Below are 25,023 nucleotides of genomic sequence, written 5' to 3'. Positions count from 1 at the left end.
GCCATGAGGCACCGGCAGAACGTGACTACCTAAACCAGGTACAAACCCCCTGCCAACAGGAAGGCAGCAACGGCGACAGGAGGTGGCAGTCCAGCGCCACAGGAGGAGCTGGAGGAAACCCAGGCCACAGTCATCAGTGTGGAGATGGTGCAAGGAGTAGGGAGTACGGACGCAGCTCGAGAGGACCTGGCAACATCAACAGGGAAAGTAATGGACAGGGACTGGGTGGCAGGGGGGAGATGGGCACAATGACACACATGCACAACGAGGCGTAGCACACTGCACACCCACAATTAACCAGGATCATGACCCACATCCCCTTGGCACACTGCAGCACACACACATAGCAAGAACAGCACACCCACATCGACAACAACGTGGTACAATGCACATAGCCGACATTGCAGAACAGATGACACAACTGGCTCCGCACATGCACAGAAACTTCCTACCACATCTGACAGAGCAGGAAACTGTGAAATGGAAATGTACGCGTACGATCTCACATCCGTCATGTAGTCCAAATTTACACTGTCCCGCAGAAGAATCCAGCACCTCACAAACAGTCACAATGTACATTGCCAAACAGTCTGCATGTAAGCCAGAACAATGCGCCAACATACATGTCAACACAATGTCAACATGCATCTCCCCTTCACATTGCAGAGGGGCACACAACTCCTCCAGCAGAGCCCAGAAAGCAACACTTCTGTGATGCTGGAGAGTACCATCACACCTTCGACACCGATGCCCTACAACAGCCTATGGATATCCCACGCAAACCACCACCAGGACCAGGGCAGACAAGCTACTTAGAGGAGAACACAGCCCCTGCAAAAGACCACACAGCAGGAAGCACACCCAAGCACAGCTGCTCCATGACACTTCACCCACCCACACATGGCACCCCAATTCTATGTGTCAGCATGCCAAAAGGAGGTGGCCGAACAGGTGTGGGTGGGGTCCCAATCCCAACCCATGGAAGGCAAACTAGATCACATATGTTGGTGTCTATTACCCTTCAGGGACCACCTTCACCCCACTAAGGAGACCCACACTGCCATAGACACATGCAGATGCACATTCACAGTACATAACCATGCCCAGGGGCACTCACATATCAGTCACACACCCATGTTGGTGTGGCGTACGACAGCCCTGGCTACTCCCCTTACGAATTGAGTGGGTGACGATATAGCTACCTGTCCAAGCTCCAACCCGCTGCCTTCGGTGACATGTCGGCATCCGATGTACACAGCACACTGTAATGTCCTAGGGCCCAGGGCCCTCATGCATACAACAAGACCCCAAGTACACACGTAGATATCATGTCGAACTGGCTAGGGGCACGTGCACCCGGCCCCTTTATTGGCAGGGCCACATTTACAGTGACGCCTCTGCTGGATGTGTGTGGGGTGAGTGTAAGCCAGTCCGCACAGAATGCTTGGTGCTGGCAACAACTTGAAAATTGGACACCAGTGCAATGGAAACAGAAAACACATGCATGTCAACTGCACAGCAACATGGTGGGAGCCGGAGTAAGGACAGAGGTCCCCCAATATTCAGTCAGGAGGTTCCGTGAGTTGCAGTGCACTGAGGTAGGGGCACTAGAGATGAGCGCGCTCATGTGTAGGAATTGCTAGGATTGTGTCCCTTCAGGTTAGTCCTGATGCAAATGTAGTGGGGTGTGTTACACCTGCATCAACTTCCTCATCACACCCCAGGTCTCCCACACTGCCTGAGGTGATAGTTGCGTCCGCAGTCCACAGCGCAATACCCAGTAATGGTTCCGGGTGTGTGGCTTGACTACCACCTCCAGTCTGCATACCTGCCTTGGGGATGTTGCCTCCTGTCCTCTCATTGTCTGTGCCATCTCCCGTACGCACACTTGACAAATCTTCCCCATCATATTCCCAGGTCTTCCCCACTGCATGAGGACATAGCTGCCCAAAATCTCCACAGTACAAAACTCAATGACTAACGGACAATGGCTTGCAGTGCACTGGTACCTGGAGTGCTGAGGAGGGTAGCAGGCCAATGATGGCATCCACAACAGGTCTGAGCAACTCCATAGGTCTGTCAGGACCACCGTATCAACTCTGGCAGATGGCGTTTGAAGGTGGCCCTTGCGGTGGTGGCGTGTGCCTCCTGCGGTGAGTAAAGGAAACAGTGGTTCTGTCGGGTATAAAAGCTATTTCTTATGTGAAAATTCAATTACAGATAGGTTAAAAGCATTCATATTTCACTTTAGTTCAAGGAACACACACAGGACAACAACGTAAAGGGTAATTATGGTATTTTTATATAAATTGCGTCATTTATAAATACCCAAAATTTATCAAAGCTGTCAAACACAAGGTGAAATACAAAGTGATACGTGACCAAGTAATATATAGTGCTCAGTGATAGAGTAAGTGCATGATATGGCTCTCCATCAACAAAAGAATCACGTTCAGGCTCCTCACACAAAGCACTCCACAACGCCGGACCCGAATACCTCAACAGACGCCTCACGTTCTACACTCCAACCCGACAGCTCCGCTCCGCCACCCCTGCCCTCGCCGCCATCCCACGGATCCGCAGAACCACCGCTGGAGGAAGATCGTTCTCCTACCTTGCTGCCAAGACATGGAACTCCCTCCCCGCCCACCTACGTCTGACCCAGGACCACATCACCTTCAGGAGACACCTCAAGACCTGGCTGTTCGAGCAGTAGCAGCACCGCCCTGCCTCCCCCCAGCGCCTTGAGACCCTCACGGGTGAGTAGCGCGCTCTATACATTTCTTGATTGATTGATTGATATGTACAGGGTGACTTAAATATGTACAAGGGAACAAAAGGCCAGACAGGATGGGAACAAATGACTTTGCCGCCTAAGCGAATTAGTTCTTGTGCGCAAAGCCTTGATCTGGACCAGAGAATGTCGTCGACGTTTCAACCCAAGAACAGCATTCAATATGCGGGCACCTCCGCACTCATGCGTCGTTCCTAGGCATTGGTCTTGATGGCGTGTAAACGTTGTGACTCAACACCGAGCCTCCACGTTGGCCTGCGGATATACCTGTCATTACATAATGGACGTGCGCGTGTGCGCAGCCTTCAGGGGAGCAGCAGTTTAATGCTAGCTCAGCTGGTCGCTAAGCAACCAACTTGTTGAATGATTCAGAATGCGTGGAATGTGTAAAGAACGTCTGGCTCATAGCTATTGGCAATTCGGGGTTCTTATAGTGATAGTGAATACATAATACTGGAACATGCACAGTTACACATAAAAAGTCTAAATCATTTACTGGCACATGCATCAAGCAAAAATCAACTCGCAAAAATACCGAATCGCTAAAATCAGCCATTAGCGAGTGGCAAAAAACGAATCCCAATGCATCAACACCAATAGCGAAAAAATAAAGAATCGCTAAATAATTGCCCGGTAAAATAAAGAATCGCAAAATAATTGCCCAGTAAAATAAAGAATCGCAAAATAAAAAATCAGAAATACCGAAATCACAAATAGCATCTGGCATTAGCTAATCACAAATAAAGAATCGCTAATGAATGCATCAAAAGTCGCAAATAATGAAAATCCCAAAAATCGCTATTTTGCATGAGCAGATTAAGGGGAATCAGAACCAGGAGGTAAAGTTGCAAAAAAAAATGTTTGAAAAAAAATCCCAAGTGTGCCACAGATGCAATCAATCAGAAAGCCATTGAAATTGGGCAAGGAAACCCTGTTTGCTTTCACAAAATGGCAGCCCTCTACGTGCTTGCAAGGAGGATGAAAATAAATGCAGCATCACAGCGATGGAGAAGGATCCAGGAGAGAGTATTCAGAGTGCGCATCACATTGCTTGGCCAAAATGAGGATGAGGTATACGACAAGTACCGTCTCAATCGTGCAATGATAATGCGCCTAATTGCAGACCTGGAACCACTACTGCAGCACCAGACACGTCGGACAAATGCCATTCCTGCGCACGTCCAGGTCCTATGCAGCCTGCACCTACTGGCGTCTGGACGTTTCCAGGGGGTCATAGCAGCAGCGGGAGGCGTATCACAAAGCGCACTATCACGCTTCTTCCGTAAATTCATTGATGCCATGCTGACAATGATACATACCCACATCAGCTTCCCCACAACCCCCCAGCAGTTGGACCACACCAAACAGGAATTCTACCCGGTGGCCCAATTCCCCCATGTCATTGGATGCTTTGACTGCATGCATGTCCCCATCTGTCCACCCTCAGCCAATGAGTACATCTTCCATAACCGGAAGTCCTATCACTCCATCAACGTGCAGGTCGTGTGCGATGCCAAGCACATCATCACGGACATAGTGGCACAATTTCCAGGGAGCACACACGACTCCTACATATTCAGACACAGTGGCATCCACAGGCGTCTGCTCAATGGAGAATTCGGAGAGGGACTCCTGCTTGGTACGTACACATACCTCTTTATAACATCAACATCACACATGTATCATCATGACTGACGCTAAGCCTTTGCTTCCATCCTGTAGGTGACAGTGCATATGCCCTGCGGGAATATATCCTCACCCCCTACATCAACCCAGCAACACCACAGGAGCAACGCTACAACGCGGCCCACATAAGCACCAGAAATGTGATTGAGAGGACATTCGGGATTCTGAAGAGTCGCTTCCGTATCTTACATTAGACTGGTGGTGCCTTGCAATATAAACCAGACACCTGCTGCAGGATTGTAGCAGTATGTGCCATGCTGCACAACATTGCAACCAGAAGGGGGATACCCATACAAGTGGACAGGAATGACAACTACCGGGATGACCAACCACCCGCACAACACTGACAGGCACACGTTCCAAACACAGCTGAGGGTCAAAGGAGGCGGACATACATCACACAGCATCATTTCTGAGCCAGGTAAGAATGAGCCATGACGATATCATTAGTAGTGCCACTGTTTAATTCACAGGAGCACTGATGTATGTAATGTCACACAGAAATGCTAATTAGACTTCCCCCACACATTGTGGCCAAAAACATGATCGTTGGAGTCACGGGAGCGCAAAAGCAAAGTCAAAGTGGGCCATGGTTACCCCACCATGGTCAGGGATGCAGGACAGAATGTCTAGTGGCGCTTCCCACGAACGCCCAGCCTCCTATCGCGTGTCTCCTCCACCTCACCATGCTGTGTCTCTTTGGCTGTGGAGCAGCGCGAACTGCGCCTCCTGGTGCAGGTCTCCATCACCGAGACGCTGCTTACACTTGAAGCAGCTTCACTGCCATCCTCCCCTCCCAAGTTGCTGCCACTGAATGTCCCTGACTGCAAATGTTCCACTGCAGTGGTCACCTGGCCTAAGGCCTTCGCCACGTCACCACAGTAATGTCCGAGGTCCACCTGCAGTGACACGGAGCAGCGGGACAACACAGCAGTGCTGTTGCAGAGCTTGGTGATGGCCCTGGTCGATGCTGTGGAACGGAGCAAGTTCTATCTATGCCTCCGGCGCTCGCTGTGTTGTCCTGCTCGGATGGCACTTGTGAGCTCCTGGAGGTTTTCACTTATTTCCTTATTGCCCTCTGCCACAACTGTGGTCATGTGCCGCACTGCGTCAGTCAGAATGCACATATGTTTTGCGAGACGTGAAATGCTGAGATTCATTGTCCCCATGTGTCTCCCCGGCAGGCGCTGAACACGCAGCATCTGAGCCTCGACTCCACCATAAATGTTCCTTGCCTGGTCAGCTCCCTCTGCAGTACTGCGCAGGGACCTGAGCCGCTGAGTGACTCTGCCACGTGCTGGTGGTGGTGCTGGCGGTGTGACACCTGTAGGACTTGGGCCAGTTGTGGTTGCAGGACTCGGGCATACATCCATCACCTGCATGGAGGGGACTTGTGCCCTGCGTCTTGTTGTTTTTGTCGCAGGTGTTGGTGGTGGTGGTGGTGGTGGTATTGTTGCTGGCGGATGTGGGGATTGACCCTCCTGCGGAGTGTCGCCATCGGAATCAGCCGGTGTTTCAGAGATGATGAGGCGCTCACTATCATCCGAATCCCCAGGAGATGCATCTGTGTATGAAACAGTGCATGGTTAGTTATTTTAGTGACTACATCTTTTGGTCATTCTGCATTTATGTTCTACAATGAATTACATTATTTGACTCTATGTTGGGCCTGTACTGCTGATCTATTTTTTTTGCTATTATGACTATACATGCACACTTTGCTGACATGACTACGACTCCCATGATGCAATACTGATGTGAGGGCATATGTGTTATGCACTTCTGCCTGCACACTGTGATTGAGCTGGGGGGATGGGGATGGGTATGCGATACGCAGAGTATGGGCGCAGGCATGCATCTTACCTTGTTCAGTGGTGGCTGCGCCGGAGGTGTCCATCTGCGTAACTCCCACAACCGCCTCTGGCTCAATGGTCCCCTCGACGAGCTCCTCCAGGGCAGTGTTTGCTGGTACTGTGGATGGCCCCCTCCTGTGCCAGCTGCCTCCTTGACCCTTTCTGAAATTCTCTCCTTGGCCCTCTTCCTGAGGTCATACCACCTCTTCTTTAGGTCATCGATGCTGCGGTGCGTCACTCCCACGGCATTCACCCTCTCCCTGATGCGAAGCCAAATTCTCCTCTTCTCTTCTTCGGGTACCTTGAGGGACAGCTTGCCAAACAGCTTGTCATGCTTGCTGCTCACCCCCTCAATCAAGTGCTCCAGTTCCCTGTCAGAGAACTTTCTTTTCCTCTTTCTGGGCGTGTCTGCAGTGCCTGGTGCATCCTTGTCCATCCTGGATGAGGGTAGGGTGGATGGTTTCAGAGAGGGGATTCTCTTGTCTCAGCCTGTGTGCTCTGCCTCCTCCTGTGTGCTCCTCAGGCCAGTGAATGAGGGTGGGGAAGCTTGACTTCCTGGTAGTGATGTCATCAGCCCGCTCCTGGAGCGACCCGTTTTTTGCGATTTCGCTATTAGCGAATTCGCTATTACCGAATTCGGTAATACCAAACTCGCTAATTGCTATTCGGTATTTACTGTACTCGCTATTGTGTAATCGGTAATTATTAGCGATTTTTAAGGAATCGCTGATAATTGCCGAATCTGTTCATGCATTCCGAAAAGCGATTCCTTATTACCGATTCTTTATTTCTCGCTAATAAGGATTCTCTTTTCGGGATGTTGATGCATGTGCACCTTAATTCCTAAAATGCTCATATGTTATGGAGACGGAAACAATAAAGATAAAACGGCTGTTTAAACCAGAAGTCATGCCTCTCAGTTGCACAGTTTGTCTGGGCAGAGCGTTCATGTAATTCTGTAGGTAAAGATAATCGGTGCTTATCCCAAAAGTGTCATACAACATTACACAGTTTACTGAAAATACATGTCTGATTTACATGCCGGGCACTTTAAAGTCATGCATATGTGGAACACCAGTGCCTTACCTACAGTGTCATGTGACAATATAGACTTAAAATACAAATTACATCATGATAGTACCTATCTGGTTGGGCCATATTGTACTGGTCTACATATCTGGTACTTATGTGACATGATGTTCTCTTTAGCGGACTGACCTAGTTGGAATTGTACAGACAACTGTATGGGAAACAAAACATGTAAGATCCAAGTTGCATGTGTTATGTGGCTGTACATGTCTGATTCAACCTAGTGGGAGTATGTTACAGTAGCTCTGCAAATTGAAGTCTCCTCAAGCTCATTAAGCCCCTCAACAACTGTATTGAGAGAATGGATCCATCTACATTCTTTGAGGTTGAGCGTCTTTGATAGGGACCCACCTCTTGGGTGTAGGCAGATTTTTTTGATCAGCCACCATCGTATACTGTCTGGGGGATGATTATGTGTCAAAAAGTGATCCACTAGAGGGGCCCCCTGCACCCGGCACCTTACCCTACTCATATGTTGAAGTATCCTTGTTTTTACTTTCTGGGTGGTCTGTCCCACATATCATTGACCTCAAGGGCAACGTATGGTGTATATCACGTTGGTGCTATTGCAATTCAAAAAATGTGGTAGCTTATATGTCTTGTTGTTATGTGTGAAAGTGGATCCTTCATCCGTCAAGGGGCACGCTTTACAATGGCCACATTTGTGATGTCCACTTATCGGTGGTAAGCCCAGATGGCTTCTGAGATCCAGTGGCTTGGGAGGTTCTAGGTATTCCCTTACCACATTGTCTTTGATGTTCCTGCCCCTTTTGAAAGCAAATATTGGATCTCGGTGGTGTTCAATTCACTCACAACCAGGTTCCAATACTTTTTTACAACCTTTTTAATCTCGTTGCTTTTGCTGTTGAATGTTGTAACACATACGAACACATACGATGTTATCTGTCTTGGTCGATTTTTGTTTCACCTGTAGTAGCTGATCACGAGGACAGTACCATGCACGTTTGCAGGCACGTTACAATAGTCCTGTTGGGTAACCTCTCTCTTTCAGACGATTCATCAGAGTTTCAGTTTCTTTAAAGAAGTCTATCCTTCGTGTGCAGTTCTTCCTCAGTCTGAGGTACTGGCCGTATGGTAAATTGTCTCTCAGACTACACGGGTGGTGTGATTCGTACTTGAGCAATGTGTTTCTTTCGGTGGATTTTCGATACAGGTCACAAAACAAGAGGCCTTCCTCTAGTCGGAATGTTAAGTCCAAGAAATCAATTGCCTTAATATTGCTGGTCATGGTGAACTGGATATCCTGCGGTGAGGCCACGTCCGGGCCGGTCAGGACTCGATTTGGTGTGTGAGCCCTGGTGGGACGCTGTTGGGCCCGGAGGCTGCGTACATCGCAGGGCCACGGAGAAATGGCGTTGATGACCCCAAGGCCAATGCTTCAGGTGCCAACCATTATCTCAGAAGAAGGGGTCCCGGACCTGACAAGTACTGAGTTAGTGGCCCCGGATGTACATCGGCCAGCACAGGCACCCAGCCACGGGACGGTGACTTGCGGTGCAGTTAGATGGGCTATCCGACCTGAGGGGTCACCATCAATGTCCGAGGTGTATGTTGCGGAGGGTTTCGGGGACAGTGGAAGGTGTCCTCCAGGGCGTGATGCCGAAAAGTTTGATTTTATCCGGAAGAAGCAAATGGAGAAGTGGAATGCGACTGCCTCGTTGCCACCACCAATTCTATATCAGCTACATGAGGATGAAAACTGACCCCTAGTCCATAGACTCAGACACCACCAAAGTTCAAACAGAGAGTGTCCATGATTGTCGGGGAACAGACTTAGTGGCACCGGGGCTGAGAGGGGATGCTGTTTGCGATTATGCCAGTACACTGATATGAACTCAGCCATTGCAAAATGAAGAGTCTGTTACCTACTGGACTGCAGTGTGGGCCGGAGGCAGCGGTCAGCAGCGGCCCACAGTCACGTGTCGTTGGCTGGCGAGGCACAGAGTTATTGACACAAGGGCAGTTGTCGGTAGTGTTCAATCACCTCCGTAACGATGATCTTGTTCCCTCCGGACTACAGCGCGTCATCCTCTTATGCCACTCCGTGCGCACGATGACATGTATTTTGCCTTTTGAATAACTGATGTTCAGTTCGAAATCTGTGACCCACTCATGCGCAGCATAGGCCGAGGGCAGTAGTCCGCGTAGGGCCACAGACACGTGTGGTTGTGATGCCATGCACAGACTTGTTGGCACCACATCGAAGTGAGTATAGTAACTTGTCCTATGCCTTAAATGGTGTTCACTGCCATGGTGTAATCAAGACTCAGTTCCAAATGTGTGACCTACCTGACCGTGGTGTAGGCCTGAGGCAGCAGTCAGCACGGGCTGTTCACCGAGTGTCGCCGGCATAGGTTGGATGGCCCCACCGACCTGCGTAGTTCAGGTTCAGTGGCACCACGTGTTGCAGGCTGGCGTTGAACAGGGTTAGTGGCACCAGGTGTCCCCGGCTGGCATTAAACAGGGTTAGTGGCACCAGGTGTTACCGGATGGCGTTGAACAGGGTTAGTGGCACCACGTGTCGCAAGAAGCCCATATGGAACTATGCCTCACTGATTGAGTGGGGCCTGCTGGTGTTGCCGCTTTCCCAGATTTGGGGTCACTGCCAATCATGACTCAGGAAAACAGTTTCACACATGGGACCTACTGGGCCGAGGAGTAGGCCTGAGGCGGCAGTAGAGTACGTCAACGAAAAAGGACTAAAGCAGGCCCATGTTGTGGAGGCCATGATGATCTGAGGAGGCTGCCATGGTTGTGGGACTCAGACCTGGAGCTTGCGCTGGAACGTGGTGGGCCCTCCTTGACACGCGCCGGTTTCGGCAGGTGATCAGTGAGGCCTGGCTGCGCAAGGGCAGGCCTGATGGGTTCGTGGTCCAGCGTGCCCGGGTCCAGCAGCCACACAGCTTCGCAGGCAACTACGCTCTAGAGGACGGTGTCAGCCTCATGGCAGGGTGACAGGTGCCGCCCTGGCAGATACGCTGGGCTTTCCAGAAGAGGACCACACCCAGGGCAACGTGCTTTTTATTCACACCCCTACGCTGGCGTGGCGTACGCCGGGCCATCCCACTCCGGTCACGCTTAGGGGGGTGTAACGGGCAAGATTTCCGTGAGGTTCCCCACTGGCTGTGGTGACATGGTTGCGTCCACTGCCCACTGCCCACTACACTCCATTCACCAGAGGTGTATGTCACCATTGATATGGGTGTGTGCTGTATACTGCGGTCTGTCCAGCACATCTCCGCCACTCTTGGCATTTTGTACTTTCCCAATCATGGTACTACTGCATCCTTCACACATGCCTGTTTGCCACCTCTCCCCACATTCGGATGTTGTGTGGCTGAGTTGCCATGCCATTGATGGCTCATGTTCACGGCTTGGCCAGGTAACCATTGTGAGTTGTTCTGTCGTGTCTGGTGGGTGGGCATGTTGTTGTGCATGTTGGTTGTGATTTTGTGACGTGTGCATTGCCAGAGTTGTGATTTGCATGTTTGTGGAGTTGAGGTGAGTGGGGTGTTCATTTGGAACTTGCCAAGGTGCTGTGCATTTCCCTTGGTGCCATCCTGGGGATGCTGGTTACTGATGGACTGTCGGAGGATGGAGGAATCATGCACACTGGCTGTGTATTTGAAAGCGACATTGTTGGAGGTTCCACGGTGTTCTATTGTTGCCTGCACATTGGGGTGGGACGTGTGCTTTCTGTTGCGGTGATTGTGAGCTGTGTCACCAGGGGGCACAGGTGGGACATGTGTGTTGTGGATTGCCCCCAACACGTGCATGCATCCTGCTATGGTGTATAGGCCTTGCTTGGTCTCCAGCATGACCTGTGCATTGTGTTGGACGTATGGGGACTGGGGTACCAGAGTGATGGTGATGTCCAGGACAGATGTGAGGGACTTGAATGTGGCTGGCAGTGAGACTCCTCCGACTCTGGCGGGTGTTGGTTGGGGGTTCCAGGGGCCAACAGGTGCAGCCAAGCCAGCAGCTTGGTGTCGGGTGGGATGTTGGTTGTCCTCTGTGTTGGTGCTGTAGGCCTGTTGGGCAATAATGGTCGGGATGCGTGGGATGGTTGTCCCTTTCAGCCTGTGGTGGACGGTGACATTGTCAGAGCTTGGGTCTGTGCGGCTGGTACGCTTCCTGGGGATCCTCTGTCTTTGTCTGTGCTGCGTCTGTGGTGGTCCGGGGGGTTTCCGGGTGTGGTTTGTGGTCCTGGGGTGGTGTTGGTGGATGTTGTGTCCCTCTTGGGTGTCCGGGCCGCATGATGGGTGGCTCCATGGCATCTGTTCCCTTCTGATGTGGCCCTGGGCTGTGCTCCCTTTTGTTGTGCAGGCAGCCGTCTGACTTTACACCAGGGCAGAGCAGGTGTAGATTTCCTGGTGCTAACGCGCCTTATCGCTTGTTTTGTGTTTTTATCGCAGTTCTGTCTGGTCATTGAGAATGTTGAGGTGTGATGTTGTCGTGGCTTTTGGCACGGGAACGCCCACTCTACATCTCATTAGCGATAGTTGCGGGGGGCCTCTGTGGCGATGTTTTTTGTGGCTGCTATCGCGGGTAAACTGGTGCTGTGGGTTGTTGACATCAGCTTGTGAATAGGACGATAGATTTATCGCAACTTTGGCTGCAAAAAAGTGCCATTGACTTGGCGATAGTTCCTTATGAATATGCCCCAGTGTGTCTTGCAAGGCCTGTAATCCTTGTTCTACAGGTATGCTAATGTAAAGGGAACACACATCTAATGTGGCAAAAGCAAGTTCCTCCGTCCACTCTATGTCTGCTAGTTTATTCAGAAGGTCATCCGTGTCCCTGAGGTACGATGGAAGATTAAGTACCAAGGGCTGTAAAAAGATGGCAATGTACTCTGACAAATGTTCCGTCGGTGACCCAATACCAGAGACTGTCGGTCTCCCGGGAGGAAACGTGCCTGTCTTATGGAGTGCTGAGGTACAGTTGTTTGGTTAAGATTAGCACAGGAGTTCTCTGGTACTTCTGTGTGGTGACACCCTTGGTAGTGGGGTGTTTTTGTTTGTGATTACCTTGAGTGGCACCTATACTGATTGTTGGTAATAGATAAATTACCGAGAGCACCATGTATTTATGTGCTCCCTAATATCGATAAGACAGGCTCCTTTCCTCCCGGGAGACCGATAGTCTCTGGTATTGGGTTACCGACGGGATGTTGGTTGTCCGCTGTGTTGGTGCCGTAGGCCTATTAGGCGATGATGTTCAGGATGCGTAGGATGGTTGTCCCTTTCAGCCTGTAGTGGACGGTGACATTATCAGATGTTGGGTCTGTGAGGCTGGTGCGTTTCCTGGGGGTCTGCTGTCTTTGTCTGCGCTGCCTCTGTGGTTGTCCGGGGGGGGGGAGGTCCGGGTGTGGGGTGGTGTTGTGGCCCTCTTGGGTGTCCGGGCCACATGATGAGTGGCTCCATTGCATCTGTTGCCCTTCCGATGTGGCCCTGGGCTGGTCTCCCTTTTGTGGTGCTGACTGCCATCCGACTTAACACCAGTTCAGAGCAGGTGTAGATTTCCTGTTGCTAATACCCCTTATCGCCGGTTTTGTGTTTTTATCACCGATCTGGCTGGTCCGTGAGAATGTTGAGGAGTGGCGTTGTCGCGGCTTTTGGCATTGGAACGCCTACTCAGCAACTCATTAGCGATAGTTGCGGGGATCCTCTGTGGCAATGATTTTTCCGGCTGCTATTGTGGGTGAACTGGTGCTGTGGGCTGTTAGCATCAGTAATTTATCACGACTTTGGCTGCAATAAAGTGCCGTTAATTCGCCGATAGCTCCTTGTGAATATGGCCCTAAGCTGTGAAAGATATTATAGCTATATGACAATGGGGCGACCCGAAACACTACTGTACCTGGGTAAAGTACCGTACAGTGAGAAAAGGTCACAGTAGAAGTATATTCTGTGAGACATAAAATTTGAATAATTCAAGCATCCAAGTGATGCTTGAATTATTCAAATTTTATATCTCGCAGAATATACTTCTACTGTGACCTTTTCTCACTGTACTGTGAAAGATATAAGCATGTTGAAGGACAGGCCATATAAAATTGCATATTGTGATATTTCTGCTTGTAAAGGTGTTAGCAATTTGTAGACAAAATGTGGTGAAAAGTCCACTGTTTCGCTACTATTTTTCAAAAATCCCTCGAGAGGGTAAGCCCCAATAACTCCTGGGGAAATTAAGACTTACGACTGCTAACACAAAACGATTGGGATATTTCACTGCTGTCCCTTCAGAACCTTTGGATTTTAAGTCAATTTTTTGTGAAATTTGTGCTTTAAAATGTACTATTTGGCCCTATTTTGTTTCAAACTTTTTCTGGAGGTAACTCCCTCCCCTACCCTGATGCAACCTATAAATTTGCACTCGCGAGCAAGGTCCTGTTTGAGGCAGGAAATGATTCTCCACCACATAAATAGTTCAGGAGTCATTGCTTTTGCCTTTGAGCTAGCACCTGTAACGGTGGGTGACATCCACGGGGTAGTGGGCAGTACCAGTGTTGGAAGTGGGCTGCCCCAGCATCCGCAGAGGTCGATGTCCTTCTAAGAAAATTTTGGGCAACATCTCTTGTTTTTTGTTACAATTCAAAACATTGACCTGCAGCCTCTCATTTCACTTTCCTTGATTTCTCCTGAATCTCTCTACCCAAAGGTACTTAAATGATCGTCCTACGAGTGTTTCGAAATGATAGTCTGATTACCAATTCTGTACACGTAACACTTATAAATAGAGCATACAGCAAGATATATTTGTGCTTGACTGTGGTGAATCTGTTTTTTTTTGTTTTTGGACTTTTACGATATGAAGAAAAAATAATATTTTTTTTTCGTTTTTGTCATTTCTGCATTTGTGGACATTTTAATGCTAGGGAATTTTTTTTTCCTGATAGAGTGTAAATTGACACTGTGAATTTATGTATTTTTTTCAGATCGAAAGTGGCAAGATGCACCTCTGTAGCTGAAGATATACATGGAAGAGGTGTGCACTATTTAGTTTAAAGTCACAAAATACCGTTTAAAAATCATTGCAAAAAGCAGCAGCACAGAAAAAACTATCTACTGTGTACTGTTAACTTCTCGTTCAGTTTTACTAGCCTATGTGAGGGACGCACGTACGGCTTCTGCTGCCTGGGCTGAACCTGTTTTGTGTGACTCAGGGCAAACCTGTACTGCGCTGTGTGAGCCTGGGGCGTGGTCAGATAAGTCACACTCACACAAACCTGCTACAGGCAGTCTTGTTCTTTAGTGCATGCAGGCAAGAGCTGGAATAAACAGTGCGAGTCCTGTCGATCAGCTGTGTTTACCCAGACAGAGGGGATACACACACCACGACCGAGGAAGCCGCAGCAGTTGCACTGGAATGGGCTCACAGTCTATAACAAACTGCCTGTGGGTCCCCCCGTGACGGGGGAATCCTGTTACACAGGATAGAGAAAGTCTAACGTTTGCATTTAGTACACAGATGCTAAAACAACTGACGTAGATCACAGTAGCTTGAAAACCTTGAACCTGACAGAGTGGTCTGGGCTATTCGCACCACAGCCTTGAAATCATCCAAAACACGGAAGTGTTCGTGTTCGTAGCCCCCAGCACTACATGTGCACTCGTCGTTTCCCATTCAGAAAAAAAAGTTTAAGGGAAGAAACGAGATGTGCCTTATGAAAGAAGTACAGGGCATATCATCAAGGGCCGGCGTTAAAATTATCGCCGCTTTTGCTTCCGTTTTTGGACGAAAAGGGGCGATAATTTTATCACCCTATCAGCATGGACACAATAACGCGTGAGTCCATGCTTCAGCGCCCTTTCTCTTTTTGCCTCGCCTCGCATCGCTAATGAGATGCGAGGTAGGCATTCCCGTGAGAAATACAGTGATAATGATCGCTAACTGAGGATTTCCCTATCACCAAGGGAAGTGCTAACCGGCCTAGCGACATTTAATGTAGCGCTAACTGGCAATATCGCCGGTTCCTTACGCCTGCTAATTTTTTGACTTAGGCGTGTGTAACATGGGAGGTGGATCGTCATGCTGAGTCCACATCTCCCTATCACTAATGTTTTTGCTTTCGCCTTTTTTTTATCGCAGGTAATCCTGTGATATTGTCCCTTATCGCCGCTATTGCCGGGATTTCTATCGCCTCGGCGATGCGGGTTGGTGATAGTGCGCTCACCGGGAGATAGAATACGGCGATAGGCGGCGTTATTTTTCTGCACGCTAAACACGCCAGCGATAATTATCGCTGGCCGTTGATATGTCCCTATATTTTCAGCATAATCACGTGTTTTCCGTTTGTATTAAAAGAGATAACAGCTTCTTGTTTAGCTTTCTGTTATCATCAACCCACATGCATGCTAATTTGTATTTCAAGAGCCATTTCAACATTATTTTACTATTTTAAAGGCATTCGCTCTCTACAGTGGTGAATAATTTGATACGCAGTAGTCCACACATATTGTCTTATGGACAAAAAATATAGCTTGCGGTATGAATTGCATTCATCTGGCCGTTGATATGTCCCTATATTTTCAGCATAATCACGTGTTTTCCGTTTGTATTAAAAGAGATAACAGCTTCTTGTTTAGCTTTCTGTTATCATCAACCCACATGCATGCTAATTTGTATTTCAAGAGCCATTTCAACATTATTTTACTATTTTAAAGGCATTCGCTCTCTACAGTGGTGAATAATTTGATACGCAGTAGTCCACACATATTGTCTTATGGACAAAAAATATAGCTTGCGGTATGAATTGCATTCATCATTTAGCAAGGTTTGCAACAGTTAATTTACCTTACAGCAAATAATTTACGTTCTGGTGTGATAAAAAGAGGACGAGGCCTGATATACAAAGTGATTTTCTGGTCGCAAAGGTCAACTTTGAGTGTCCACAAGAGGAAAATGTTGTTTTAAATGCACAACTTGCCAATTGTGATTTGGTACCCAGTTTGGGTTTCAGACTAAGAGGCCGAATATGATGCACCCCGTAAAGGCTCATTCAGGGCCGCACCGTAATGGTCTTCTCTGTTTCCTTCCCGACCGCCTCATTGTGATGGAGACGGTTGGAAAGGAAACCGGTCGATCATTATGGCTGCCTTTCGACGGGCTCGGGGAGCCCGTCCACCAGTTGGAACCCGGCTAGTAATCTCAAGGACGAGCCTTTCCACCCTTGAGGTTACAATGCACAGTTTCCGACATGGGGGCAGATTTACAATTCCTAGCGCATCCCTGCTGATTTGCAGGGATGCGCCAGGAAACTTGCGACACGCATTACAATCCTTACACCACCACGGATGCACCGCATTTACAATGCAGTGTGCCATGGTGCAAGGTAATGCAGATGTGTGTCGCATCTGCCGGCGTAAGGTTGGCACAGTGCTGGAGTTGTGTCGCGGCGCGACACAACTCCAGCACTGTTCCAACCCAGCCAATCTGCAACATGGTGCGTCAAGACTTACGCCTGCTTCAAGCAGACGTAAGGTTTTGACGCAGTGCCGTTGGAAAAGTGACTGAGTGAAATCTTGCAGATTTCACTCAGGCAGTTTTCTGAGGCAGTCCTGCAACGGAACGCCCACCCTGCGCCGGAACGCCCACATGAAACCTGACGCAGGTTTCATGTGGCGCAGGGCTTTACAACGTGACGCATCTCCCCAGATGCGTCACGTTGTAATTCCGTCACAGCATGGCGCTAGCTTCACACCGCCACTGCGTCACAGAAGTGACGCAACGGCGGCGCAACAGTGGCGCAAGGGGCTTATAAATCTGCCCCATGTTTTCCATGCCGCTCTGTCCGACATGAAAACCATGTCGGAAAGCGTGTTTGGGGGCCCCCGGCAGTGCCCCCTTTGGTGCACGAAAGCAAAAGACACACAGCTGATGGACGGAATGCAGAACAAATCAATCTTTACCCTGTGATTCATGGGAACAGTCCAGCCCAAACTGCCAAGCCAAGTCCCCCCTGGACCAGAAACAATGATCCTAGAACCAGTTTCGGGGTTTCACCTCTCATCAGCCAGGATAGCTTGAATTCAGTGGCACAGTGAGCCCGGAAACCACATCTAGGCATACCCAGCGCACTTAGGGCGAGAAAGCAAAAGATACACAGTTGATGGATGGAATGCAGAACAAATCAAAACCTTTACCCCCAGTCAAGAGATCTGGGTTAAATCCATCATTATTTTGCTCACCATGCCACCTCAGTTTAGACCTGACCATATGCAAATCAGTCTTGACCCTGTGCCTCATGGGAACAGTCCAGTCAGAACTGCCAAGCCAGGTACTCCCTGGACCAGCAGCAAGCATCCTAGGATTGGTTTCGGGGTTTCAACCCACATCAGCCAGGGAAGCTTGAATCCAGTGGCACAGTGAGCCTGGCACCCATGTCTGGGCATCCCTGGCGCACTTGGGGTGAGAAAGGAAAAGACACCCAGTTGATGGACGGAATGTAGACCAAATCAAAACACTCACGCTCAGTCAAGAGATCTTGGTTAAATCTATCATTCTTTTGCTCACCATGCCACACCAGTTTAGCCCTGGCCATATGTAAATCAGTCTTGATCCTGTGCCTCATGGGAACAGTCCCATGAGAGGACATTTGCAAAAGATTTAGGCCAAGATCTCTGTAATGGGGTGAATGTATGACATTGTTCTGCATTCTGTCCATCAACTGTTGTTTTTGCATTTGTCACAATGAGAGGACATTTGGCATCCTAAAGGACACTTCAAATGTCTGTACAAGAGTGGTGGAGCCCTCCAGTACCGTCCTCAAACACGTTCAAAATCATAGCTACAAGTGCAATGTTGTATAATCTTGCTAATATTAGGGGTCTACACAATCTGGAGATTAAATCAGATTCTGATCATGAGGATAGAATACCACAAATACACAACAAACAGGATGACTCTCATGCTGCTGAGGGTAAGGAACATCATACTGAGATCACTACTAATTATTTTTAAAGTAAGTCAAAAGGGAATATTGGAAATTAATCAATGCCACATTTGATGATGGTTTTGAATCAAAATGTTCCTTTTATTCAGGATTCATTTTCTTTTTGTGTTGAAAGATCGAGAAATATACATCAGGAACGACCTTTTTCACAATTCTTTTGTGTTTTTCATGAAGCAAACATGATAAGAAGTGAAATGCATATGAAATTACAGCAAACAGAGTAGTGTGTTCTTCTACCTCTGCTTGCAGTGCTTATCTCAGCAGTGCCTGGTTGTTCAGTATCACTATCATCTGTACTAGAAGTATGTTGGCATGAGCGACTAAGATTTGATACATCAGGCACAGAGAGACAACTTAAGCTTGATGCCTATACACTGGTTTGAATGTTTTGGAATCAGATGTAACCTGCACTAAGCCACAAGCTACATCACTACAGCAGTGACCCATCTGAGTTTCAATGTTAACAGTGCACCTAGATAAACTGCCAGTAGAATGTGCCAGTTGGTGGATCGGCTTAATGTACCAAACCTCACCATGTGCTGGTGATGACCACTCCTTTGTGTTGAGTGGTCCTGTTGCTTTGTTGTAACAAGTTTACCTATAGATTAGGTGAGTCTTGCAGAGTTGGTATTCATCATCATCTGATCATTGTCAACTGTTTTCCTAAAACTCTCTTGCCCATTGAGCAACTGTGACAGCACAGAGAGCTTGGAGGCCTCTTACAGTCCAAAGAATTGAGATGTTGCTGAATCATTTTCCTCAGCAAGGAGACTTGCATTATGAGAATTGCTGGGGCACGACAACACCTCTGCAAAAACCTTCAACACATCTGTCTGTCGCTCAAAGATGTTGCTGTGCTTCCTCTGGCTGGGGTTAGTTTATCTCTTAATTCTGGGAAATCAGGGAGTGGGGAAACTGTAGCTCTTCTGGTTGCTACTTTCCCTGTCTGTGTGGCAGGTATGTCTGTGGATTGCTCAATTTCACAAGGACTATCATCTGTGCCATCTTGCTTTGTTTCACGCTCTATCTGTTGTGATACATCTGAGAAAAATATATGGTTGCACTTTATTATACTTTTTTTTGTTTTACAAGAAAATAAAAGATTTTATGCAACTCTAATTTCACTTCTCTCATTGTTGACGACGTTTAATGACAATGTTTTTAAGAGCAAACTATTTTACATGTGTTTTTATTACTATTATTAAAGATTTTTAGCGCAAGCAGCTACCCACATGAGGTTACCTGGGACTTGGAGACCAATGGGGTGTGACCAGTGTCCATTAACTCAATACATCCAGATCTTCAACTGTTTCTCAAAAGAATTCAGTGAAGTACAGCTTTTCAAGATTTGCGATAGGTCATTCCATTGCTTAGGGCCCTGGTAGGCAAAGGACCGGCATCCCATACAAGTCCATTTGACTCTCGCAACTGTGCATAAGAGAGATTTCTGGAGAGTAGGCCACGAGCTGGTAGACAAAGGTCTCACCATTCCATGGAGTTATGAGGGGCCAGATCCTGATCTATCTCTTTGCACAAAGTGCAGGGCTTTAAATTGGATCTGTTTCTCCACCTTAAGCCAGTGCAACTCTTTCAGAAGAAAGGAGGCTGGCGCACTCTTTGGGAGTCTGTAGAGCAGCCTGGCTGCTGAGTTTTGGACTACTTGCAGCCTTTTTAAAGAGGCGTTGTCCGCTCCCAAATTGAGTACATTGCTGAAGTTCAATCTAGTTCGGATAAGTGCCTGAATGACTGTCTTTTGGGCTGAAGATGGAAGAATCCACTGGATCTTCCACATCCATTTCAGGATGGCAAAACAGGTTGTAGCCACCCTCACAGCCTGTGGCTTTATGGACAGCTTTTTGTCCAGCAGGAAGCCATGGTTCTCCACCTTTGTTCCGGGAAAGCTTCCAGGTATTGAGGCCAGTGCAGCAGGACCCATAGGGTGGATGGGCTCTTTCTCAGCACCAGTACCTCGGTGTTTTATCCATTAAGTTTAAGAGAATTTGTATTTATCCATGAGGCAACCCCTGACAGACAGGAATTCATGGCCTTGGAGTTATGGTCCTGAGCAGAAGACAAACATAAGATGAGTTGTGTGTCATTTATATATACATATAATATAAGGTCAGGCTGAAGTTCTTGACCAGGTTATCCAGAGGTCAGACATAGATATTGAATAAGGCCAGACTTAAGGATGGACCTTCAGGAACCCCTGACGTAAGGGCATATCATGTAGAGGAGGCATTCGCTGAGGAGTCTTGGACAGTTAGGTCACTCAGGAATATGTGTTTCTCTACATATGATAAATTATTGATTATTATCGTTACTGCAACTCCCATGATGCTTTTGAAAGCTCAAACAACCATTAAAATTGAGTGACTTTTCTGATAAACATTAATGAAATATCTGTATTTCTTATGCTATCATGATATAATGAAAATCTTACGAAATCTCACCTTTAAATGTAGATGGTGGATCGGAGGTATCTATGTTCGACAACCCAACAACACTTTCCGGCTGAATTGTTGCCTCAATCATGGTTCATATGGGTCTGGGTGATGGCTGCTGGGATGGTCCTCTGCCTGTCCCACATGCCTCTGCCAAATGATTTTCTACCTTCTCTATTGTACGCGACCTTAGGTCATACCATCATATCTCGATTTCTGGGATGGTATGTTGCGTCATACCAAAATAATTGAATTCCCCAAGATGTCATACCAGATTAGATTTTTTGGTGTTTCTGGCATAGGGAAAAAGCTCTCATCAAACAGCTCCTCGTTATGGCCAACACACTCCTCGGTGAGAATCTCCAGCTCCTTCTCTAAAAACTTACGCTTGCACTTGCTAGCTGCAAGGTCTTTATCTGCCTTTTCCTTGGACATATTTATAGTTGTTTGCAGCCAAAGATTTGTACTCCTACAACAGCACTCATGTCCTTTGTGTTACAGAACACTAGGAGGGGCATGCATTTTAACACTGTCTCATAGTGATGTCATAATAATGTTCTCAAAAAGTGACTTATACAGATTCACAGATTTTGATATTCCCTATTAGGAAATCACAAAATAGCGAATACAACTCTTACTGAATCACAAACTGTGGAAAGAGAACTTTCATACAGTGTCATTAGCGATTTCCTAATAGCACTTCAGATGGAATTGCTATTTGGAAATTGCTAAGCAAAACCTACGTACATCTGGCCCTATAAGAGCAATCCTGCTCTCCAAGGTCCAATTTACTAACACTTTGCACTGCGTTTCCAGCACAAAAGTGATGCAAACTCAGCTCAAAATGTTATGTTGGGATTTACTTTTCAATGCAATTCCTGATTTTTGTTGGAAAGTTACCTTAAGTAACTCAAAGTAGGACCATGGGCTGCTTTGCTCTACTTTGAATCAAGGTGATGTTCCATGGGTGGCACATGTGCGCTCCCATGCAACTACCCAGGGATTTCGATGCAAAGCCCTATCTACTAACATTGATGGGCATGGATTTGCATCAAAAACATTATGTCAAAAAATGAATCCTTTTTGAGGCAGACACAAATAAGTGGCAAGTTTTAAAACTCTCCAGATTTTTCCAACCTCACATGTGTGCTGCACTATACAGCACACATATAAAGTGGGAAAAGCATTTCTGTGCTTTGGAAAGGTACCCATCATCACTAAACAGCAGAAGCACAAAGGGATGGTAAAGGAGAGGGAACATCCCCACAACTGTGATAAGTAAAGGGAAAAGCTTTCTCCTCTGGAAATAGTGTTTTTTCATAGAGAAACAAAATAAAAGTGAAACAGTTGACGTGAATCTATCTTTTCTACATGTAAACAGTCAAGAGAATCTGATCTGTGACAGTTTGGGAATATGAGGAGAATACTTGCACGTCTTTGTGAATTCCAGGAAAGCCAGCTATGTGCACAAAATGTAAATATAGACTACATTTTTGACTCTTCTGCTGCAGCTTTGTGAATGACGGACACTTTTGATTAAAAGGACGTATGCTTGGGGTGACAGAGCAGAGCAATTCATTAACCATTCTTTAACAGGTAATGCTCAATGTAGAAGACACTGTATCAATTTCATTTTGATAGTGAACGATATTGGTGATTATGATCTACTGATATACAAGCAAGAGTTGACTGTAAGAGTATGAAGTTCAAGAGGCGGTTATGTATATTCAATTTTACTATAGCTAACCATAATGCCACTTTAACCTTTGTTTTTATCAGTAAATTACAGGTTTTTTATCATCATGTTCAGCCAACTCCCCCAGTGAGCACAGCTTTTGGTCAGGCACTCAGAAGTTGGGGGTGTTTGAAGCTGGGCCTGGCATCTGGTTATGTCCCACTCTCAACCCCACCACGGGCAACCATTCCTCATTGCCCATGGCTTTTGCCATTGTGCTGAGTGTAGGCCTCAGGGCCAGGTATCCTGCCTGGCCTCACAGCCAATCCCACTGCAGCAGCTAATGCCCCACTGAGCAAGACCTTTTGCTGTGTGCAGGTGGGAATGTCTGTAGGCCCTGGCCCTGGCCAGACCTGCAACCAACCCAAAGGGAGCCACCTAACCCTTGCTGTGCATGGCATTTGGTTGTGATTAGTGGGGGTTGGATGCAAGCCTTGACCTCTGGCCATTCTGTGAATATGACAAAAGGGTGACACAACTCAGTGCCATCTTATTCGAATAAAAGCTGAAAAACTTCAAATAAATAACAATAGGCAAACTATAGTAAATTTTTTTTTAAAATGGGTTTTATTTTTGGCGTAGAAATTATAGTTAGTGCTGTACAAAGCTGAAAAGTAGACACACTTTCTTTAAATTCCCAAATATCGTTCTCTTTAATGTCAGAATAAAACCTGATATGCTGAGTGGTACGTGGTTACATCAGTAGCAGCAGCCTGTCAGTTAAATCCCCAGTGTTCCTATGCAGCTTCACCACAGTGTTCTAATGAACAACTAGCACACTAAAATTCAGCATGAATGGCAAAAGTGTTTCACACCTTAATGTTATCTTGATAGAATCAAAGCAGTAAAACTGAATGTGTTTCCTACAGCGGATGCTGCAGTAATGAAGAAATGAGGGATTTCTTTTTCATGGAAATTATGGTTAGTGCTTTAGAAAGCTAAAATGAGGATACAATTTCTTTAAATTCTCAAATATCTTCTTCAACACAGTCAGAAAGAAAGTCTGGTGTGCTAATTGAAACATACTTGCGCCACCAGCAGCAGACGGTTCATTCCATGTGGTTCTACTGCAGCTTCTCCAAAATGTTCTAATGTGCAACCACAGTGCTAATATTCTGTATTTATGACAAAAGTGTGATAAAACTAAATATCATCTTGATGGACTCAAAACTGTAAAACTGAAAGCATTTCCTTTAGAAAGGAAAGAAATGAGGCCTCTCATTTGGTCACTGAAATTACGGTTAGTACTCTAGACTGGTAAAATAATTAAATATTTTCTATAACACCTCAAATATCTTCCTCATCAATGTCAGAATAAAAGTCTAGAACGCTGACTGAAACATGTACTTCCAACAGAAGCTGCAGGCTGTCATTTGATTCTATATCTGGACTGGAGGCTTCAGATTATGGATTCTCTACTTTGCTTTATTTAACAGCAGCCATGTAAAAACACATACAGTAAACCACAGAAATGTCCAGAAAAAACTACAAAGTCCAGTTCCTTCAATTAACACATATGTCATAGAAGAACGTCCCATAACCACTCAATCTGCACAGAAGCCAGGCTATAAACCGGTTAGGCATCATTCTTTGCTGCTCGGCAGCCATGTTAAGTACTTTCCTCATCTTTCCTCATATCTTTAACATATTTTCATGAATTGTGTGATTAAGGCTAGTTGGTGTTACTTGCCTGTATCCTAAACGTTTATGTTTCACAATGTTTAGCCCTTGCACCCATGTGGACTGCTCTCTGTGGTAACACTTTTGAGACCTCATTTAGGAGGAATTGGGGTGAGGCAGCACTGCAAGTCTTCTTGATACACTGCCCTACGTCAATGTGAAAGAGCAGGAATGCACCATATTTGTAAAATATGGTGCATTCCTGTCCTTTTCCCTGCACAGGTGCACAATTTGATGCGAGGTGCCAAAGTAGCCACCCTTGCAAATGTACCGCCGTTGTAGGCAGGATTGTTTTTGTGCAGGAAGAGGCACCTTCATGCTCAAAAACAATCCCAAGAGGCGTTTTCCTCTCCCTATGTGTGCTGCAGCATGCAGCACACATGGAAAGAGGAAACAACTAGGAGAAATTAAAATATTTCTCCTTGTTACGCCTGCTCTGGGGAAGCATAAGGTTTTAGCGCTGCCCCAGGTTTATATGATGCAGTAAATCTGGGGCAGGTAGGTAAAGGACTATAACAAGTAGATAAATATCCAAAGTGATATATATCCGATGTAAATCATACAATGTAACCACTTCAGTACTAATCATATAGACACAGACCTTAATTAGAAAAATACTTTTATTTCTTCATTAAATGATGTTTTTTATGTAATATTCATTATGGGTTTGATATAACGTGCAATACTAAATTATATATGACAATATATACAAAATGTGATAAAGTTAATCCAAAAGTATAGAGAGAAATATACACACTATGTAT

Source organism: Triturus cristatus, chromosome 6 (assembly GCF_964204655.1).
Source record: "Triturus cristatus chromosome 6, aTriCri1.1, whole genome shotgun sequence".
In the NCBI taxonomy this organism is placed as follows: domain Eukaryota; kingdom Metazoa; phylum Chordata; class Amphibia; order Caudata; family Salamandridae; genus Triturus; species Triturus cristatus.
This window is presented reverse-complemented; position numbering follows the sequence as displayed.